The sequence below is a fragment of the Phyllostomus discolor genome, chromosome 4 (assembly GCF_004126475.2).
Source record: "Phyllostomus discolor isolate MPI-MPIP mPhyDis1 chromosome 4, mPhyDis1.pri.v3, whole genome shotgun sequence".
In the NCBI taxonomy this organism is placed as follows: domain Eukaryota; kingdom Metazoa; phylum Chordata; class Mammalia; order Chiroptera; family Phyllostomidae; genus Phyllostomus; species Phyllostomus discolor.
Genome location: NC_040906.2, coordinates 26,359,170 through 26,378,724, shown reverse-complemented (window position 1 = coordinate 26,378,724; position 19,555 = coordinate 26,359,170).

Genomic DNA, 19,555 nt, shown 5'->3' with positions numbered 1-19,555 from the left:
ATTTTTATCAGGAGAAGAAAGGGTAGGTAAGGGGTTTGGAAAAAGGGTTAATTGGGTGAGAGTTTCAGGCTGGTGGCAGTTTTTCTCGTACTTCTTTATCTGTTGGTCAACAGCTCTTTATCTGCGTCATGGATGATATCTCCCTGGAACACAATGGCTTAGATACCATCTCCACGACTTGCAGAACGCTGGGGACACAAAGGTTGAATTCCTCATCATCTTGCTGGAGTCGTGTGGTCATGCATTCCAGTTCCTGGAATAATAGTTTTCCATGTGCATTACATCACTTAAGTCTGTCAACTACGACTAAAGCTAAAGTCTTTAATTCTTGAGTTCTCTTATCAATATCAGGCTTCTTTTTCTGTTCACCTAATGTCTGCCACTTGTGTCCTGTGTTCTGTTACAAGAGTAACATTAAGTATTAGCTTGAGTATGTCCCCTTAAAATGGTCTATACTTAAAAGACCTAGCTAGTTTATTCCTATTTAGATCCCTCAAACACCAGTCTTGCTATTAAGATATTTCCTTTGTCTCTCCAAACTGATTGTTTATATCCCTTTCATTAAAATTAAACCAGAATAATTTCTACATAATTCAGAACACTACTGGCTTTGTTAGAAAATCCTGAACAGTTTTTTCACACGACATCTTTTTGAATTAATTACTCCATTATGTTATATCCTCTCTCTAAGCACACACACAGCAGCTCTGTGGAAGCCTGGGAAGAACTTTCTTTCTCTTGCCTTCTGAAGGTGAAGATGTCCTGCCTCCAGCATTACAAGAACAAATGCCTTGATTTGGCATCAGAAGACTTGAGTCCTCCTGCTATCCTGCTGCTCTCTAGAGTGGGAAAGTATTTTAACTGCTCCTGACTTCAATTTCCTCCTATGTGAGATGAGAAGGCGTGACTAGGTCAGAGAAGGGGTTAGGTGAGCCCAGGCCAGGCATCACTAATTACTCCCGGAATTCCTCCTGCTGACTCTCAGTGCAGTTCCCCTGGCAGATGTCATGGATCCACTGGGGGTGGCACCTAAGGTGGAAAGTGAAAGCTAGTCACTGTCTTTGGTAAATATGAATGTATCCCACACAAGCCTTCAGCTCCCACACAAGCCTACTAGTTCTTACATTTGTGGCCTGGGACAAGAGTACAAATGGAGGCCACATATTACTTGTCTAAATACTTTAAGGTTATAAATTAAGTTAATAAACTATTAAATAACATATGTTTTACTCTCTTACTGTGAAAAATATAGCTTCATTACAACCTGAAATTCTCCTACTCCCCAGAGTTCTGTGTTGGAATGTGGGGGCATGGGAAGAAATGGTCACTGGCCCTAGCTTACCACTTTTCTTCTAATGCTGGCAAATTATGAAGGGCCTTGTGTGCAAGTGTGAGGTCCCCCCAACCTGCATATCTAAGTTCTGTTAACACTGCTGTGAACAGCTGCCCTCCTGTAACTCCTAGGGCCTAGGTGTGAACACCCTGGTGGTGCAGTCTACCTTCAGGATTTGGGCAGAGGACAGTGTAAGCCTTGGAAGGCTATTTGGTTAGGGCATGCTGGGGTTCTGGTCTTGGGCAGGTTATGGCTTTCAAGTTGATACATTCCATAGGCCTTGCAGGCTCCTCACCCTGTGAGAACGGGCATTGTTGAAAGAGGGCCTGAGGGGGTTCTCTAAAGTGTAAGGTTCCTTTCCTCTGACCTGAGTCTTTGTCTCTTCTAGACACCACAGGGTGAACTCATCCTTTTTACCTCTGGTCATGTATGACCACCTAAAGGCTCATTGCTCCCAAATTCAGGTTGTCACAAAGGGGGTATAGAGTTTCACAAAGGCAGAGTGGTCAACAGTGTCAAATGCAGCACTGAAGTCTAGTAAGCTAAGGGCTGGAACTTGTCCACTGAGACTGGAAATATGGAAGTAATTGGTGGCTTTATACAGAAGAGATTCAAATTCAAGAGAGTTGCAAGTTGATGAGAAATGAGGGAGTGGAGGTAGAAAGTGAGGATTGTAATGACTTTTTCAAGGACCTTAGCTGAGAAGGGAAAACAACATAAAGGGGAGTAGCTAGAAAGGGATTTAGGGTCGGATATTTATATATGTATTTACATGTAAATATATATATTTAGTGGAGAGCATCAGAGAATGTTTTTGGACTGAGAGAAGGAGCTAATAGAGGGGGGAAGGTAAAAAGTTTAAGAGAGAATGGAAAAGTGATACTGTAAGCAATGAGCACAGGTGGAGGGATTGACCTTGAACCAGAGATGAGATGATTTATTAATATTTTCTGAAGATGTAGATATTGGCAAATATGGGTAAGTTTGTAATTGGGATGTTGAGGCAGGTCATGATTGCTTTAATTTTTTTAAAAAATTTATTTATTTTTTTTAGAGAGAGAGAAAGAGAGGGAGAAAGAGAGGCAGAGAAACATTACTATGTGGTTGACTCTCAGATGGCCCCCACTGGGGACCTGGCCTGCAACCCAGGCATGTGCCCAGACTGGGAATCGATCTAGTGGCCCTTTGGTTAGCAGGCCAGCAGTCAATCCACTGAGCCTCACCAGCCAGGGTGCTTTAATTTTTTTTCTTCAATGAGGGGATTAAACCTCATGGAAGTAAATGGAGAATAATGTGGCTTGGGAATGTAAGGAGTATTGAGACTTTGAAGTAACTGCTTAGGAGAGAATGCAGGCGCTTGCTGATCAATACAGTTAAAAGAATTGTCCAGTGGCACAAGGGCAAAGCTGTTTGTTGGTCATGAATACAGAGTGGCAGAAATCTGTGAGGTTGCATGATTTATTTTTTCCAGAAGAAGCTAGCAGTGCAGGTAATGGGCAGAGGAGGCAGTCTGTTGAAGTGGCCTGGGGTCTGAGTTTTAGTTAGGTAATATGCAAAATAATTAGGAGAAACAGGTGTGCATGGGAGTGAGGGGTGCAGGTAAGAGAGCAGGGTAGGTAAGCCGCTATGAGTGGTAGGCTTGGAGGTTGGATCAGGAGAGGTGTGAATGCCAGAGGGACTGACCAATGCTGACACCTTGAAATCATGGAAGAGCATATGGACCTGAAGTGCAGGTATGAGAGATCTGGATGATAAGCAGTATCTCGAATATAGATGCTTAAGACTTCAGAGGTGAAGCAGTTACAGGTTGATGACAAAGCCCTGGATAAGGCCATTACAATGTGTGACTTAGGTGGAGTGCAAGTGCAGAGTAGAGTGGAGATCAGGAAGGTTGCTGCCAAGTTTGACTAGATTTTATACATTGTTAAGTAGGGAAAAATACAGGACTTGAATAAAAGAGGAAAGTAAATAACAACATATAAAATTCTCTCCTTATTTAAGACACAAGCCCTCTGGGCATGCTATTCACTCTACCTTTTCATTTCCATCACTTACAGAAGTTGGAACACCATGGGGGTGTGGGGATGAGAGTGCAAGGCAGAGGGAGATGAATTGAGAGGATTACACTTTGGCTCCTGTCCCAGGCTGGCAGAGACTCGTGTAACTTTGAAATGGGGTGGTGTGCTTGGTGGTACTCATCAGGACTAGATCTTACTGGGGAAGCGGGGCTGGTAGGTTCCACAATGGCTCAGCCGCCTGGGAGTTGGGGATGTTGAGATGGGCAGTCTCTGAAAACGCAGCTTTGTGAGGTTGGTTCCTTGAACTGGGATGAAACAGGGAGTGGGAGGGAAAGGAATTCATGTCTATTAAGGCTCCATGGAAGGCATTTCACATACTTTCGTTTAATTCTCATGATAATTCTGCAAAGGAAGCACGATTATCCTGATTTTAAAAAAAAGTCAGCTTGCCTTAAGATGATGTAAATTTCTACATGAATGCAGATTTTTCTTCTTGAATTCCCAAACTAAACAATGCAGAAATAGAAAGTTTTATAATACAGAGAAATAAAAAGGCAAGTCCTAAGCAGTAGAGCCTTGATAGCTGCCTTCTGTTTCTAGACAATATTTTCTTGTACCTTTTCTGTTGCCTTTGTTTAATCTTGGATTCAGGGCCTATCTGTTTTATCATTTGACAGAATTCAAGGTGCTACTTCTGATCTTCACCAATAAAATGAATCAATTTGCATGCTTTAAAGAGAAATTTACTTCAGAATCCCTCACAGTTGTGATGAACTGAGGACACTGGATTGAGAATTAGAACCACGGATTCTGATTCTGGTCCTTGTTACTGACCAACTATGGGAATTAATCCTTTGAGCACCCATCTTTAAAGCAAGGATAATGACACCTGCATTGCTTACCTTCTAGGACTGATGTGTAGGTTACCTGAGACGGCATACGTGAGAGGGATGTAAAACACTAAGCAGGTGGCCTGGACTGGTGTTCCAGAGCCAGGGCATTTCAGAACCACCTACTTTATGTCACATCTCAGACAGTACACAACACTGTGAAACAGGTCCACGAACCTTTATCTGAAAACCTTGTGGCCAAGTGTATTTCAGAATGAAGCAGAGATTTTTTGATTTTAGAAAGGAAAAGCAATTCCCATTGTGTATATTAGCTAACACATCTATTGAGGTTTAGGCCAGCACCTGGTAATCTCACACATGAATATTTCTTTAGCAAAACATGATTATTCATATTAGGAGGGATAAATAAAGATCATAAATAGCTTTGTTTTTATTTAAGTCAGTACAGTAGATTGAACAATGGCCACCCAAAGATATCAGGTCCTCATCCTTAGACCCTGTAAAAGTTACCTTACTAGGGAAATAGGATCTTTGCAGCTGTGATTGAGTGAAGGATTTTGACATCTTTGCTGGTGTGATTGATAATGTAGGATTATCCTGGATTATATGGGTGGGACTTAAATGCCATCAGATGCATCCTTGTAAGAAGACACTGGGAGACTGGATATATGTGGAAGAGGAGAAGGCGAAGTGACCGTGGAGGCAGAGTGTGGAGTGATGTGGTCACAGTTAAGGTATGACAGTAACCACCAGAAGCTGGAAGAGGGAAGACACAAATATTTGCATATTGGAGCTTTGGAGAGTGTGGCCTTGCTGACACCTCAATTTTGGCTCAATACAAGTGATTTTGAACTGACTTACAAAACTGTGAGAGAATACATTTCTGTTGTTTTAAGCCACCAAATTTGTGGTAATTTGTTAGAGCAGCCACAGGTAACTAACACAGTCAGGTTGTGCTGCCAAATGATGTACGAAAAAATGTGGGGTTTTCAGCTGTTTTTGAATTTGGGAATTGCAAGTACGAGATTGTGGACCTGTATCTAGTACTGGTACTCAAGGATCTTTCGACGTGGTTGTTATGCTGTCTTGTCCATTCACAGCTAGTCAGAATTACGGGGGGGTAGGTGGACCTGGAACTACTTCTAGCACTGCTCACTGACCTTGAGGTATGCTGGGGAGAAGGACAGAGTGGGCCCATCCAATAGCAGAGTTTGAGCTGGGAGGGCAAGGTGTTTCACCTAAGGGGCACAGCAATCTCCCAATAAATCAGCTACAACCCAGCTTCAGGGATTCAAGTTGTAGCAGGGTATCTCCACAGGCGATTCTCAAGAGCTCAGGTAAATGAACACAGGTAAGGGAATCTGGGTATCAAGGATAGCTCTGAGTCAGGGCAAGGACTAGGACATGAAGGGACATGGGTTACTATAATAGAAACAGAAACAATACAGATGAATACAGAAGCTCAGTTGTACATTGTGAGTGTGCACACGACACTGGCTGGGATACTTGAGTGAGAGAGATTCTTTACTTGAGAGTATCTTGAAGTAGAGTGGGAATGACGATTTGGGAAGAATATGACCTCTGCCAGTGTCCTGAGCCAGACTAGCAGCAAGAGAAACTTGAGTGAACCCCATAGGAATAGGACTTGGGGTGCAAAGCAGGAGCATGGGTTAGCACTGAAGCACACTTGTCATGGGCCAGAACAACAGGAGACTTGATCACTAACGCTCAGCCCAAGGAGAGGGGTGCTGAGGCCCCAGAGCTCTCCCACCAGGCGGGACCAGGAAACTGGGGGGAGTAGGCTATGAAGGGGTAAAATAATTGGGCCCAATAATGGAGAGCCAAAAGGCCAGTGAAGGGAAGTCTGTGCTGCCTGGGGTGGGGGCAGAGAAGGGCTGGGGGCAGAAGGAACAGCCGCTGATGTTTTCTTGGTCTTTGTTTGTTTTAAAATCGACTTCCTGATGGTAAAATGGCTTTCTATCGTGATAGAACTGTCAGTCTATGATGAAATTACTTAAAATCTCCATTTTGAAGCTCATTAAATTTATCTGCAGGTTATTTAAAAAGTTATGATCTAACCTAAAGGACCAACACAGGGCCTGGTTAAGTAAACCGTGGGCATCTACACAGCCAAACATTTTACAGTTATTAAAACTATGTTTATAAAGAGTTTCTCGAGGCCTGAAGAAATGTTTATGTTATAATGGTGTCTGAAAAAGGCAGGATACAAGATTGTTTACAGAGTACGATGAAACAAAATAAAAACTATGCATGAAAAACAGTCCAGAAGAAAACCCATCAAAATGTTAATACCATGATAGCTTCTAAATAGTGGGGCTGAGAGTAATTTTTGAAAAACCATTTTTCTAGTTTTCTATTTTCCAAATCTTATTTGTCCATCACTTTTTCTTTTAGTTGTTTTACTGTTTTTATATACATTACTTTTAAAAAATGTACTTTTAAAGATTTTATTCATTTAGTTTTAGAAAAAGGGGAAGGGAAGGAGGAAGACAGGGAGAAAAACATCAATGTGAGAGAGCAGGACATCAAACTGGCGACCTTGCACTTGGTGGGAGGATGCCCAACCAACAGCCAGAGCGGACAGTGCTGCATGTATTACTTTTGTAACAGGGATTCAATACGCTCTCCTTTCTGAAGAAGCTACCTCACTGTCTTGAACTTAATCTACAGCATTTTGTGTTTCAAAGGGCAATAATATCTGCAAAAAAGAAATGGTATTGCATTAACATTTCCAATTATATAAAGTTGAGATACAAAACACAAATAGATACCCCTCCCGCCTCTCCCCAAATCAGGCCTAAGGAGAAACAGGCATATAATTTTCTTCTTCCATAAAACGAAACTGGCAAGAGACCTCGGGCTGTGGAAAAGTACTCAGAGAAGATCACAATGTGGTACATGGCTTTCATTTTGCCATTTAAACCCTTTTGCTGCAGGAAGAGGCTGCTTTTAGAGGTGGGTGTGGTAGAGGAGAAGCTATCTCCCATTCCAGCCTGCAGACTTCCCCTAGGGAGGGGGTTCTTCAAAACTTCTCAGGCATTATCTCTTCCAGGATGCCCTATCATAACCCCGAGCTGGGGAGAGTGTCTTTCTTGCTCCCTCAGAACCCTGTGCATGTCTCTGTCACTGAGCTGATCACTTCATTTCACTGATGGGGCTGTGTAAGAGTCTCACAGGGACAGAAAATATGTTTCACTTAACACAGTCTCCGTAACACCTAGCAGAGGCCCTGGCAGAGAGGAGATGCTGAATAAATGTTTGTTAAATGAACTGAGCAATTCTCCAAAACTGTGAGAGAAACTCTATTAGCTTCCCAGGACTGCCATGACAAAGTACAACAAACTGGGTGGTTGAAAATGACAGAAATTTATTTTCTCACAATTCTGGGAGCCAGAAATTAAAAATCAGGATGTTGGCAAGGTTGTTTTTTTTACTGCAAGGCTCTGAGGGAGGGTCTGCTCCACGCTTTTCTTCTAGACTCTGGGGTTTGCTGGCAATCCTGGGCATTCATTGATGTGGAGGTGTCTCACCCAACCTTTGTTTCCTGTGTGTGTCTCCTCCATGTGTCTGGGCCACTGTGTCCCAACTTCCTTCTTCTTATAAGGACATCAGTCATATTAGATTCAACATGACCCTAACTCAACATGACCTAATTTTAATCAATTGCCTCTGCAAAGACTCTCTTTTCAAATAAGTCACATGCATGGGTCTTGGGGTTAGGACTTGAACATATCCTTTTTGGGAACATAACTCAATCCACAACAGACGCTATAGGGAATTTGACACTGAGCAAAGTGGCAATAACCAGCTGATGTATCCAGCATAACAGAAGGGCTGGGTAGAGAGGGTGCTTCAGATGCTATCAGCCCAGTTAGCCAGGAGCAGAGTGATCTATATGGCACAACCAGGCAGGAACATGACGAGCCAAGCAAGTGGGTACTCAAAACAAGAAAGGAAGAATCCGAGCTTTAGAAGCTGGACATGGTTGCCAGGCGTGGGGAGACAGGAATGTTGATGTAAGAATGTTCAAACCTGTAAAGAATTTTATTTTAATTAATTAATTAACTATTTATTTATTTTTATTGGATTTATTGGGGTGACTGATGAATAAAAATTATAAAGGTTTTGGGCATACAATTCTATAACATGTTATCTGTACATTGTATTGTGTGTTCACTACCCCAAGGTAAGACTCTTTCCCTTACCATTTATCCCCCCGTACCCCCTTCTACCTCTCCCATCCCCAAACCTGTAAAGAATTTTTATAAGATTTTATTTGAGCTAAAACCGATAACAATTGCTGGGAAATAAGATCTCAAGTGCTCCCCAAAAAGGCAGTTTGCAGCTTCTTTTAGAAGCTGGAATTAAGGAGGGGATGTAAGGGAGACCATGTGAAGGTAGGAGGGGCTGGACTGCAGGACAGTTCACAAGGTTATGTGCTCTCTTGAAGGTGGTCTGAAGGGTCTGAAAAGAGGCATTTCAAAGGTGTGTTAACCTAGATGATCAGGAACAATGGACGGGGCTTGCTTAAGGCAAAGGTCAACCTTTTATTAAAGAAGTTATATGACTGGGACATGACTAACCAGCATGACCTGCCCAGTTAGGAATTTATGAGCAGATCATCCTTAAGGCTACTTACTATAGAACTCCTTTTTCATCCATAGGAATTTGGAGTCAGTGGGGGAGATGAGCAATTTGTGAAAATCTACCAATGACTTCTATTTTTCCCTAGGCTGTTTATCACAAGCATATCTGATGTAGTTTGGCTGATAGTATCTACTTTGCGTTTGGTCCCAGATATACATTAGGGGTTTTGGCATAGAATGAAGTAGGTAAGGAAAAAAAAATCAAGCATTTTTCTCTTAGGAGTCATAAAAGAAAAAAATGTGTTGGCTCTATGTAGCACAACAAAATATGTGGGAAACATACTGAACTATACTCTACTATTGTCCTAATCGTGTATTTTCTGACAGATAAAGCCCATAAGAATTGGTAGCATATTTGGCAGAGATTAAATTCTCATAAGTGGCTCTGTGGTAAATTTTATGCGCAATGTGTAGCTCTGGGGTTTAAGGAGCCAAGGAAGCTATGCTGTTTTTTCTCTTTGAAACCAGAATTTAAAACATGCTTTTTATTCATAGTCAAAGAGCAGTTAATAATAACAAAATTGGAAATTATCTCAATAAATGAATACCCCAAAGTGAAACGTTTCCCATAAGCTATTCCTTTGTGAGCGTCATTTTTCCTGAAACTTCAAGTGAACTGTTTGCTGTTTAACCTGAGAAAGATGTAGGACAGACCTTAACATTTCCATTTTAGGAGACTTCATCTCTTATGTTTGTGATGCCTCGCTATACATTTCTAGTCCAACAATATCTAAATTTATGGAGATTTTCAGACTGGAATATCAGAAGGTAAAAGGAAAAATTAATGAGTTGAAGTGTTCTTGCTTTGATTAGGGCCACATCATGTGAGCTGAGTTTAGTTGAAGAAAACATATCACAAGCGGAGGAGAAAGACAAGGAGGAGAAAGACAAGGAGGAGATGGCATGCTGGAATGCTGCACTGCAAGAAAGGGAAGATCTGGGATGGACATCTGTCAAAATTCCAGGAAAGGCTGTTGACTTCCCAGACTCCAGAACTGGAGGCTGGGATTTGCAAAGGCCAAAAAAGATGAGAGCTGGGTCTTGTCGAGTGCAACCAGGGTTTTCGGTTACTTCATGCATGCTTTGCGTCTGTTTTGATAACCAAGCGTCTCTTTTGTAACCCTGGAATAAAGGAAATATTTGTCCTACTAAAGGCACTGGACTGGATTGTGAGATAGGCCCTGAGAATTCCAGCCTCAAAGATAATTAAGACTCAAGAAGTTTTCTTCTTGAGCAAGAGTTCAAGAAAAGTTTATACTGACTTCTCAGTTGGCGCCAACCAGAAGTCTCAGCACCTTTTTATTTAAGGCATTAACTTACTTGACCCTCAGTTTACATGTGAAAACTGGCTGAGGAGAAAGGGGGCAACACGAAAACAGATTTTAAAAATCTGGTTTCGAACTATGTGTGGTATGCTAAAATATTTAATTCTTCAGAACTTGGCATTTAGAGAAGGGGGTGGATTTTAAATAGAGGATGACCAGCTGGCTAATTACATGTTGCCAACATTTCCCTCTGGCTACTTACTGGATGAGTCCTGTTTATGTCAAAGGCAGACTCTGTCCTTTACCCTCTTTCATGGCCAAAAAAACAAACAAAAAAAAACCCCAACCCAGGATGGAATGCCATGCATTTTACTTAAATGAAATGTTCCGTGCAACCTAGAACAAAGCCCACTTCACTCTCCTGGTGGGCCCGACAAGGCAGGTGGTACTGGAGGAGCAGGGTGGGGAAGTTTGGGGACAGGCTGAAAATTATGAACAACTAAGATTCCAGCTTACCATCATCTCCATCTTCTTTTAGAGAAGGTCGGGTCTTATCCTTAAGATATTTTGTGAAGCCAAAAGGTAGTGATGGCACATTCAAGGCTGGGTTTTTTCAGCACAAAAGTGGAAACTAACTCAGTGAAGCCCCACTGTCTAGGTGAGCCCCGTGGGTAAAGTAAGGGTTCAGATAAGCAGAGTTCATGAGTGTGAAGTGGGGATGGCCTCTTCCCATTGCATAATTAAAAAAAAAATAAGCCTTCAGGGACCGCTGAGGTATATTTAAAAAGAGGAGCCAAGTATAAAACTGGTAGAGTCTTGAAGAGAATGATGTACAAAGGTAGAAGGTATATGAGGGCATGCGTGAGGCATATTTGCTGGATGTATCATCTAAGGCCATTCATAAGAGGTCTATCAAAGAGACAGACTCTGGTAGGAATAGCAAAATCAAATGCCTCTAGGCGGGGGCTAGTGGATACTATAAATATTAGAGAGCGTAAGACCATAGGGAATAGTGAGGACTGTGTCAAACTGCAGAACACATATCTAGTATAAAGGCAATTCCATTTAAACAAAAATTAAAAACACAGTGTTGACCAAATAAAACACATTTGTGAGTTGTATTTTTGCTCAAGGGCCACCAATTTGTGACTATCTGGTGAGAGCTCAACATACAGGGTCTGAATTTGGGGGCTCTATTTTTCTGTTGAAAGCACCTTGCAAAACTGCTTTATGTAAGGGAACGCTATTGTCTAAGCTTCCTGTCACAATTTAAGATTATGTAAAATTCATTTTTTCCCCTGTCCTTTTTCTATGGCCATGAAAGGCAGAACATGTCCTTGGAAGGAAGACATTCATCTTGCAGATTGTCAGAGGGGCTGCCCTTCACTTCCTTGATGAAGAGCTAAGAGTAAACACTCAGAATATCCCCTTCCATCCCCCATCCCAACCTCAGGGGTTATCAGCACATCGCTCTGGGCCTCTCCTTAATCCGAGGCACACTCTGCTCTCTGCTGTGTTCTCACCAAACCCCAGGGGCACCATAAAGGAAGCTCGTCATCATAACCGTGAGTTTTAAGTCAGTTTTGTGAATGGGGCCAGAAGTTTTTGTTGATTAGAAGGAGGGATTACTTTTTAGCTTTGTGTAAATAAATCAAAACAAATTCTTCTTCAGGTGGGTGCCCCTATGGGTGGAAGCTTGAATAAACAAGATTCACAGTTAGGATAATATTTAGCCAAGCACACACTATGGCTTTTTCAAATCTCTAGGCCTCCAGAGACTTATTTTCAGATTTCTCACCTGAGAACTTCTCTGTAAACTTCTCAATAGGGATATTATTTTTAAAAAGAGCTTTAATACATAATATGCATTTCTTGAACACTTCTGAGGCTACACACTATGGTAGCTCTATGCTACTGGCCTTAGCTTACCCCTGTTACTGTTGCCAAGTTTCCCAGGATGCACTGTGAGGAGGCTGGAGTTTCTGTGCAAACCTCTCTCTGGTTAGACCACAGCCTCAGGGCCCTCTGCCGCAGTCAGACATAAACATTCATACTCCAGGATGCCGGAACAGAAATAAGGCTGGCAACCAGTTACCAAGTACATTTATACTTAGGAGTATGTGCATGAAAAGTGAAATAGAAATATGTACCAGCTGGCTGATGCCAACAAGAGAGCCAGTCTAGCTGGAGTAGGTTAGTAAAGCAGATTGGAACCAGACTACAGAGGCAGCTTTGCTAGCTCGACTGAGGGCTTCATATATTTCGTTGGATGTAGGGAGTCCTTGAATGTTTCTGGGCAGGAAAGTGAAATGGTGGGAGAGACTTTCTAGAAGGCTTAGTGTGGCCACATCGGCAAGGTGGTTCAGAGAGGGGAGACACTAAAAGCTTGGGAATCAAGCATAATAACTTGAAGTATTAAACCATCTAGAGAGGTAAAATTACAATGGGATACTTAGTCATAATGATGAATAACTAATAATAACTTCATTCTCTCCATGTACGAACTACTATTGCACATGCTTTATAGTCATTAATATTTGCAACAATACTTTGAGATGAATGTTATTAAATAGCACTCTTTTCAGATGAGAAAACTGAGAAATAAAGAAAATCGCTCAGAAAATCTGGTGAGAAAGTGTCAGAGCAGAGATACAAACCAGCTGGCTGCAAAGCCCTCACCTCCACCCAGGTTCTACACTGCCTTCCAGCAATTGCAGCTGAGCTTCATGGTCGCTGGCCTTGCCCTGCCATTGAAGCGAGCCTGGGACACAGCCTGGGACCATTGTCTGATAGGTTTGTACACAGACCTCTCTACCCCAGGTGGCATGCTTGTCCAGGTATTGACTTCAACACACTCCAAACACATGCTGGTGCTTGCATCTATTTCAAAGGAACCTGTGAGCCAAGAAGGAGAAGATAAGGCACAAATACTTAAAAACGTACTCCCCATGACTCTTCATCACATTCTAGCAGAAAAAAATGAATTTCTTTCCTCCCTGTTGCTTTCCATTAGATATTAATGAAGTTACTTGCCTGGCCTCCTTGGCCTTGGTTCAGTGGTTCTAGGATGCATTTAATTTCAAAATGGGAGTTTTGGAACTCGCCTGATGTCAAATTGTTCGGTGTTTTACTGGCATCCTTCAGTCCCCATCAGATGAAGAAAATTTACTGTAAACTCAAACTGACTGCATGTTTTTCTCAAAGCTGTTGTGGAAGGTCCCCAAACATGATGAGCCTGTCGATAATCCAGACCAACACAACCTTGTAAGAACAAAAACCGGAATAGATGTTTGCCATTTCAGTTTCTTCTAACACCATCCTTACAAATGAAAAACCTGACGCAGAGTCAACCAGAAGATAGTCTAATTAGATCATGTTTAAATTAAGGTAATTTCATACAGGCTGTATAGAACAATTTATATATATATTTCTCACTATGCAACTTTCCTATACAGAGGTAGCCATCAACTCAGAGGACATTAATTTTAGCTAAGACTCTAGATTTATATACTCATATTTACTTTTTAAATATTGCCTAATAATAAATAATACAGTGTTAAAAGGATTCTGTTATGGAAAAACAGACCATACCTTAATTATAGACTAAATTATTTGTAAATGACTGTTATCATATCGTATAATGGAGGAACTTACAGATTTGATTCCATATCAATTTCAACAAACATTTATTGAGGACCTACAAATTACCTAACTCATATGACATAGTTTTTTTTGCTAGGGTGGATTCTCCGTGCTGAATTATATCAGGAATACATTGTTTACCGTTTAAGCAGGATGCCCTCTGGCCGGGCCTAGCTACATTGTACTGCATCAGCAGGACAACCCTTTGATGAACTGTGGGTCTATTTTTAAGTTCAAACTCTGGCCAGGCAGTGATTGAAATGGAGTTATTTTTGTAAACAAGCAAATTACAAAGGCAAGCAGATTTAGGGCTATTGAGAAATCCTGAAACCATTTTGTTTAGAAAGTTCAACAAACTTATTGATTCCATGAAAGAAACACCTAAATCGGAGTAGCTGCACAATAGATGTTCTCTGATCGTCAACTCTTAAATGTGCATTGATAAACCGTCAGGTATCTGTAAACGTGTTGCTGAGAGAGGTACGGTTAAGGTTATTAGAAAACTCATGCAAGTAGTATTACATTTTTGAAGTAATTCTTACTTGATTTAGTACAGGTCCAACTTTAGTCAGAAATGGTATTAAAAAAGCAGGACTTCTTTTTAACAGTAGAGAAGGTTGATCAAATTCTTGAGGAAAATCTTAACATTTGAGTCATGCTTCCTAATAATTTTGGGCTTGTAGAATTGATATCGATTGAGAACTAAGAATTCTATTTCTGCTTGGGAGCTTTAAAAATTGATTTCAGAGAATCAATTTTAAAAAGATAACCTTCCCCAAATCCACATATCTTATTCAATTTTTGTTTGCATTATTTTACTGTATTTTATTTAATATTTGGCCCATAGAACTGAGGTGTGGTGTGTTTTTTTTTTCTGTTTAAGCAATAAAATTCCTTAAAATGGGTTCAGGGCAGATGGCGGGTTAAATACAATTGATTTTAAAAAGAGTCAATCTACAGAAAATGCAAACATCTTACAATAAAACATTCAGAAGGTATTTTTGAAAGACCCCCGCTCCTTCCCCATACTGCCTCTGGCTGCAGCTCTGTGTCTGACTCTCGGCCCCTTTCTTGGCCCCTCCCACACATGTATGGCGGTGTCAGCAAACAGACCAATGGCTTTCCAGTTTTCCCCTTACATTTCGATTCCATTTTCATAAAATTCATTTTGTTGAACAGGCAGTAACAGACTTAATAGGACAAATAATGTTTATCTCTTCCAAATAGTTAGCAGTAAATTAAGTTGAAAGAACTAATTAAATAAATGCATCTCAGGAGGGAAATGCAGAGATGTGCCACACTGTCAGGACCATTAAACCATTTGCTTCTGTCCCGCATTATTACTTTTCTGATCAGAGAGAGGAAAGCTGTTGGAAAGCCTCACCTGATGACCTTCCAGTGCGCCCTCTCTCACATTCTGTCTTGCCTTCTCTTTTACTTTCATCCTTTCCTTTGCCTAAGTCTGCCAGGCACCCATGCTTGTTGTTGATTTTCGGGATACCATACATGTATTTTACAAGCAGAGTCATATTTGCTTAGTGGGTTACACCCAGATGCCAGTGAGCACTGGCTTCCTGGCATTGTGGCACAGAGAATTCTGGGGTCAGAGAGAACCAAGTTTGAATCCAGCTCTCATTGGCTCTGTGGCCATGACAAATTCTTTAATTTAGCTAACCTTAGGATCCTCTTTGATAAAATGCAGGTAATAAGATCTGCCTCATATGGCTGTTGTGGGGAAATAATGAAATGATGTATGTAAAATTTCCTAGCATAATCTCTCAATAACCGGTGGTTATTAGTACCCTAATGTCAGCACTTGCCTTGTGAATGGCTGGGGAAGATGGGGAATCCTGATCAATGACTTTGCTTCTGGGAAGGCACTTCCTGAATTTGCAACATCTTTTGTCAGGAAGTGAGAAAGTAGGGGTCCAATTTAAAGTGCCCTCAAAAATTCAGTTGGTAAGGTATTTTGAATCAGATCAAGTTCAAAGGGGTAAGTACAAAAAGTTTACAGGACAAAATCAAAATACTGCCATGCAGGATGGAGAAAGGTAGACTTTAAGCCAGTATGACAGCCCCGTTAGAAATATCTAAATAAGTGCTGATTTATTTATAAACCAATAAGATAACGAGATGTTTGTAAGGCACAGGGCAGGAAGTGGCCTGTCAGCTTTTCCTAGCACTGGTCTGACCCCAACTGTGGCTACTCTGTGTCTCCCCTTCAAGGAGGATGTGGGGAACTGGCAGAACTCCAGAGAAGAGCGAAAATGTAATTAAGGTTTAGAAAATAAGGACTAAGAAGAAAGGCCAAAAAGCTGTGGGGTTATTTAGCTTAGAGAATAAAGGTCTAACAGATTTGAAGGGTCATTATAAAAATACATTGATTGTTTCCCATCTCCATAAGCACAGGACAAAAGGAAAGAAGCTTATGTTGCACTCTGGAAGGTATGGGGCGGTGAAAACTATTAATAAGGAGGCTTTCAAGGCTCTTACTGGTAATCGTGGAGAAAAAGATTGATGTACACCTATGGGTGTGTCCACTAATTCACATTTACGTGCAGAGGAAGAATAAAGGTACTTTTCAAATACTAGCTTTTGAGTTGTTTTGGAAAGAAACCAGATATTTTTTGTTTGAAGTCATTTAGTTATTGACTATCTAATTCCAGTTATTAACAAACATTTAGTTTGAAGGTATAGAAGCAAATTAGATAGGTTCAGGATTTTATGAGACAAGGCCTTGCCCCGTTATATTGGTTTTGGCTAACACCAACTAAAATGCTCTACGAGGCTATGTTTATTCACATTTGGATGAATCCACTTTGGTTGTGACTTTTAGGGAGAGTTTGATAAACCCCAGTGGGGTGTTCATATTACTGCACGACAAGAGTGCCACGAAGGGTTCCCTGTGTTTCATTTATGCTCTTTAGATGGAGATAGGGAAAGTGGGGCCTGGCAAGCACTGTGAGAAGGAGTCTCAGCTCAGGGTGTGGTGGTGTCCAAGTTAGAGGGAGAGGAGTACATTTGCTTCAGTAAGTATATGCTCTGACAGTGCTTCCTGCTATCTTCCAATTTAGGTGGTTGGTGGCTGGCTTCAGTTTGGATACTTCCCCTGCTGAGGCCACACATGGTAAGGATTTAAAAACTTAAAATAGCTTTATTTGTAATAGTCCTTTTCTCCTTTCCATCTAGCATTCTTTCTATCATCACTTCTGTTATTAATTTTCAGTTACATCAGTAATATAGCATAATATATTTTGGAATCTTTCCACATTAGGATATATGAACTACTGCTTTTTTGTGGTTGTTGAAAATTCCTGGGTGTAGATATAGTGTCAATTATTTTTTCTATTAAACATATTTAAGATTAGTGATAATAGTTGAAGTCAGAATAATTGTTATTACCTCTGGGCAAGTATTGATTGGTGGCGGGCATGTGGGAATGTTGTGGGGGTCTGTAAAAGTTCCATGTTTGGTTCTGGGTGCTGATTACATGGGTATATACATATAAAAATTGTCTCCTTTGTGTACTTTATTGTACATAAATTATACCTCAATGAAAAGTTTTATTTAATTTTATTTATTTTTTAATAAACTTTTTATTTTTGTTCAAGTACAGTTGTCTTCATTTTCCCCACATCATGCCCACCTGCCCTAACCATCCCCACTCTCACCCCTGAACCTACCCCCTTTGACTTTGTCCTTGTGCCCTTTATACATGTACTTTGATGGCCCTTCCCCTATTATTTGTCCCCCCCTCCCATTATCTCTTCCCTCCTTTCCCCTGGTTACTGTCAGTTGTCTCTTTCTATGTCTTTAGTTATATTTTACTTGCTTGTTTGTTTTGTTGTTTAGGTTCCTGTTAAAGGTGAGGTCATATGGTATTTATCTTTCACTGCCTGGCCTAGTTCACTTAGCATAGTGCTCTCCAGATCTATCTGTGCTGTCACAAAGGGTAGGAGCTCCTTCTTTTTTTCTGCTGTGTAGAATACCATTGTGTAAATGTACCATAGTTTTTTGATCCATTCATTTACTGATGGGCACCTAGGTTGCTTCCGGCACTTGGCTATTGTAAATTGTGCTACTGTGAACATTGGGGTACTTTTGAATTGGTGTTTCAGGATTCTTAGGGTATAATCTCAGCAGTGGAATTCTCAGGTCAAAAGACATTTCCATTTTTAGTGTCTGAGGAAATTCCACATTTTTTCCCACAGTGGTTGTACCAGTCTGCATTCCCACCAACAGTGCACTAGGGTTCCCTTTTCTCCACAACCTCTCCAACACTTGTTATTTGTTGATTTGTTAATAACTTTTTAATAATTTGTCCAGTGTGAAGTGGTATCTCATTGTGGTTTTAGTTTGTATCTCTCTGATGGCTCGTGATGCTGAGCATCCTTTTATATGTCTCTGGGCCCTTTGTGTGTCCTCCTTGGAGAAGTGACTGTTCAGGTCCTTTGCCCATTTTTTAATTGGATTGTTTGTCTTCCTGGAGTGGAGTCATGTGAGTTCTTTATATATTTTGGAGATCAAACCCTTGTCCAAGGTGTCATTGACAAATATATTTTCCCATATGTTTGGTTCCCTTTTCATTTTACTGCTGTTTTCTTTAGCTGTGCAGAAGCTTTTTATTTTGATGTAGCCCCATTTGTTTATTCTTTCCATTATGTCCCTTGCTCTAGGGAACACATCGGTTGAAAATATTGCTCTGTGGAATATCTGAGATTTTCCTGCCTATGTTCTCCTCTAGGACTTTTATCATGTTGTGACTTTATTTAAGTCTTTTACCACCTTGAATTTATCTTTGTGTATGGTATAAGTTGGAGGTCAAGTTTCATTTTTTTTCCATGTAGCTGTCCAGATCTACCAAAACCATTTGTGAAAGAGGCTATTTTCACTCCATTTTATGCTTCTGCCCCCTTTGTCAAATATTAATTGACCATAGAGACATGGGTTTATTTCTGGGCTCTTTATTCTGTTCCATTGGTCTATGTGTCTGTTCTTATGCCAGTACCATACTGTTTTGATTACAGTGACCTTGTAATATAGTTTGATACCAATATTATGATCTCTCCTACTTTGTTCTTCTTTCTCAAAATTGCTGTGACTATTTGGTGTTGTTTATGGTTCCATATAAATTGGTACATTTTAAAATGTAATTAAAGTCATTACACTTCAAAGATATTATAAAGTATTAAATTATATTTCTGAAGAAATAGGGCAAAGATATAGAAGAGTTGAGAAGGAAGTGAGCTAATATTTATTAATTGCTTTCTGTCTTGTAAGCATCTTACATAATTTCTCTTTTAATGATCAACAACAACTCTGTGAACACGGTATTCTTATTCCATTTTGTAGATGAGGAAACAGACTAAAAGGGTAAGGAAACTTCCCAAATTCACATGTACTTGTTAAGTACCAGGGTCAGAAAAGAAAATCATCTTATTTGGGGGAGAGGGGAATATATCTTTTTCTAGACTTACACATCATAAAATGATATGATATAATATATTCCAAAAATAACTTTCCAAATATTGTTATCGAAGCAGTCATAACTCACCTTTAACAAAACATTTTGTCACTCTGGCTGGGTGGCTCAGTTGGTTGGAGCATCATCCCCTACACCAAAAGGCTGCATGTTTGATCCCTGGTCAGGGCACATATGGGAGGAAATGGATCGATGTTGCTTTCTCACCTTGATGTCTCTCTCTCTCTCTCTCAAAATAACAACCACAAAAACAAAAAAGTTTATTCTCTGTCAGATCATAGATTGGAACGTGCTTGG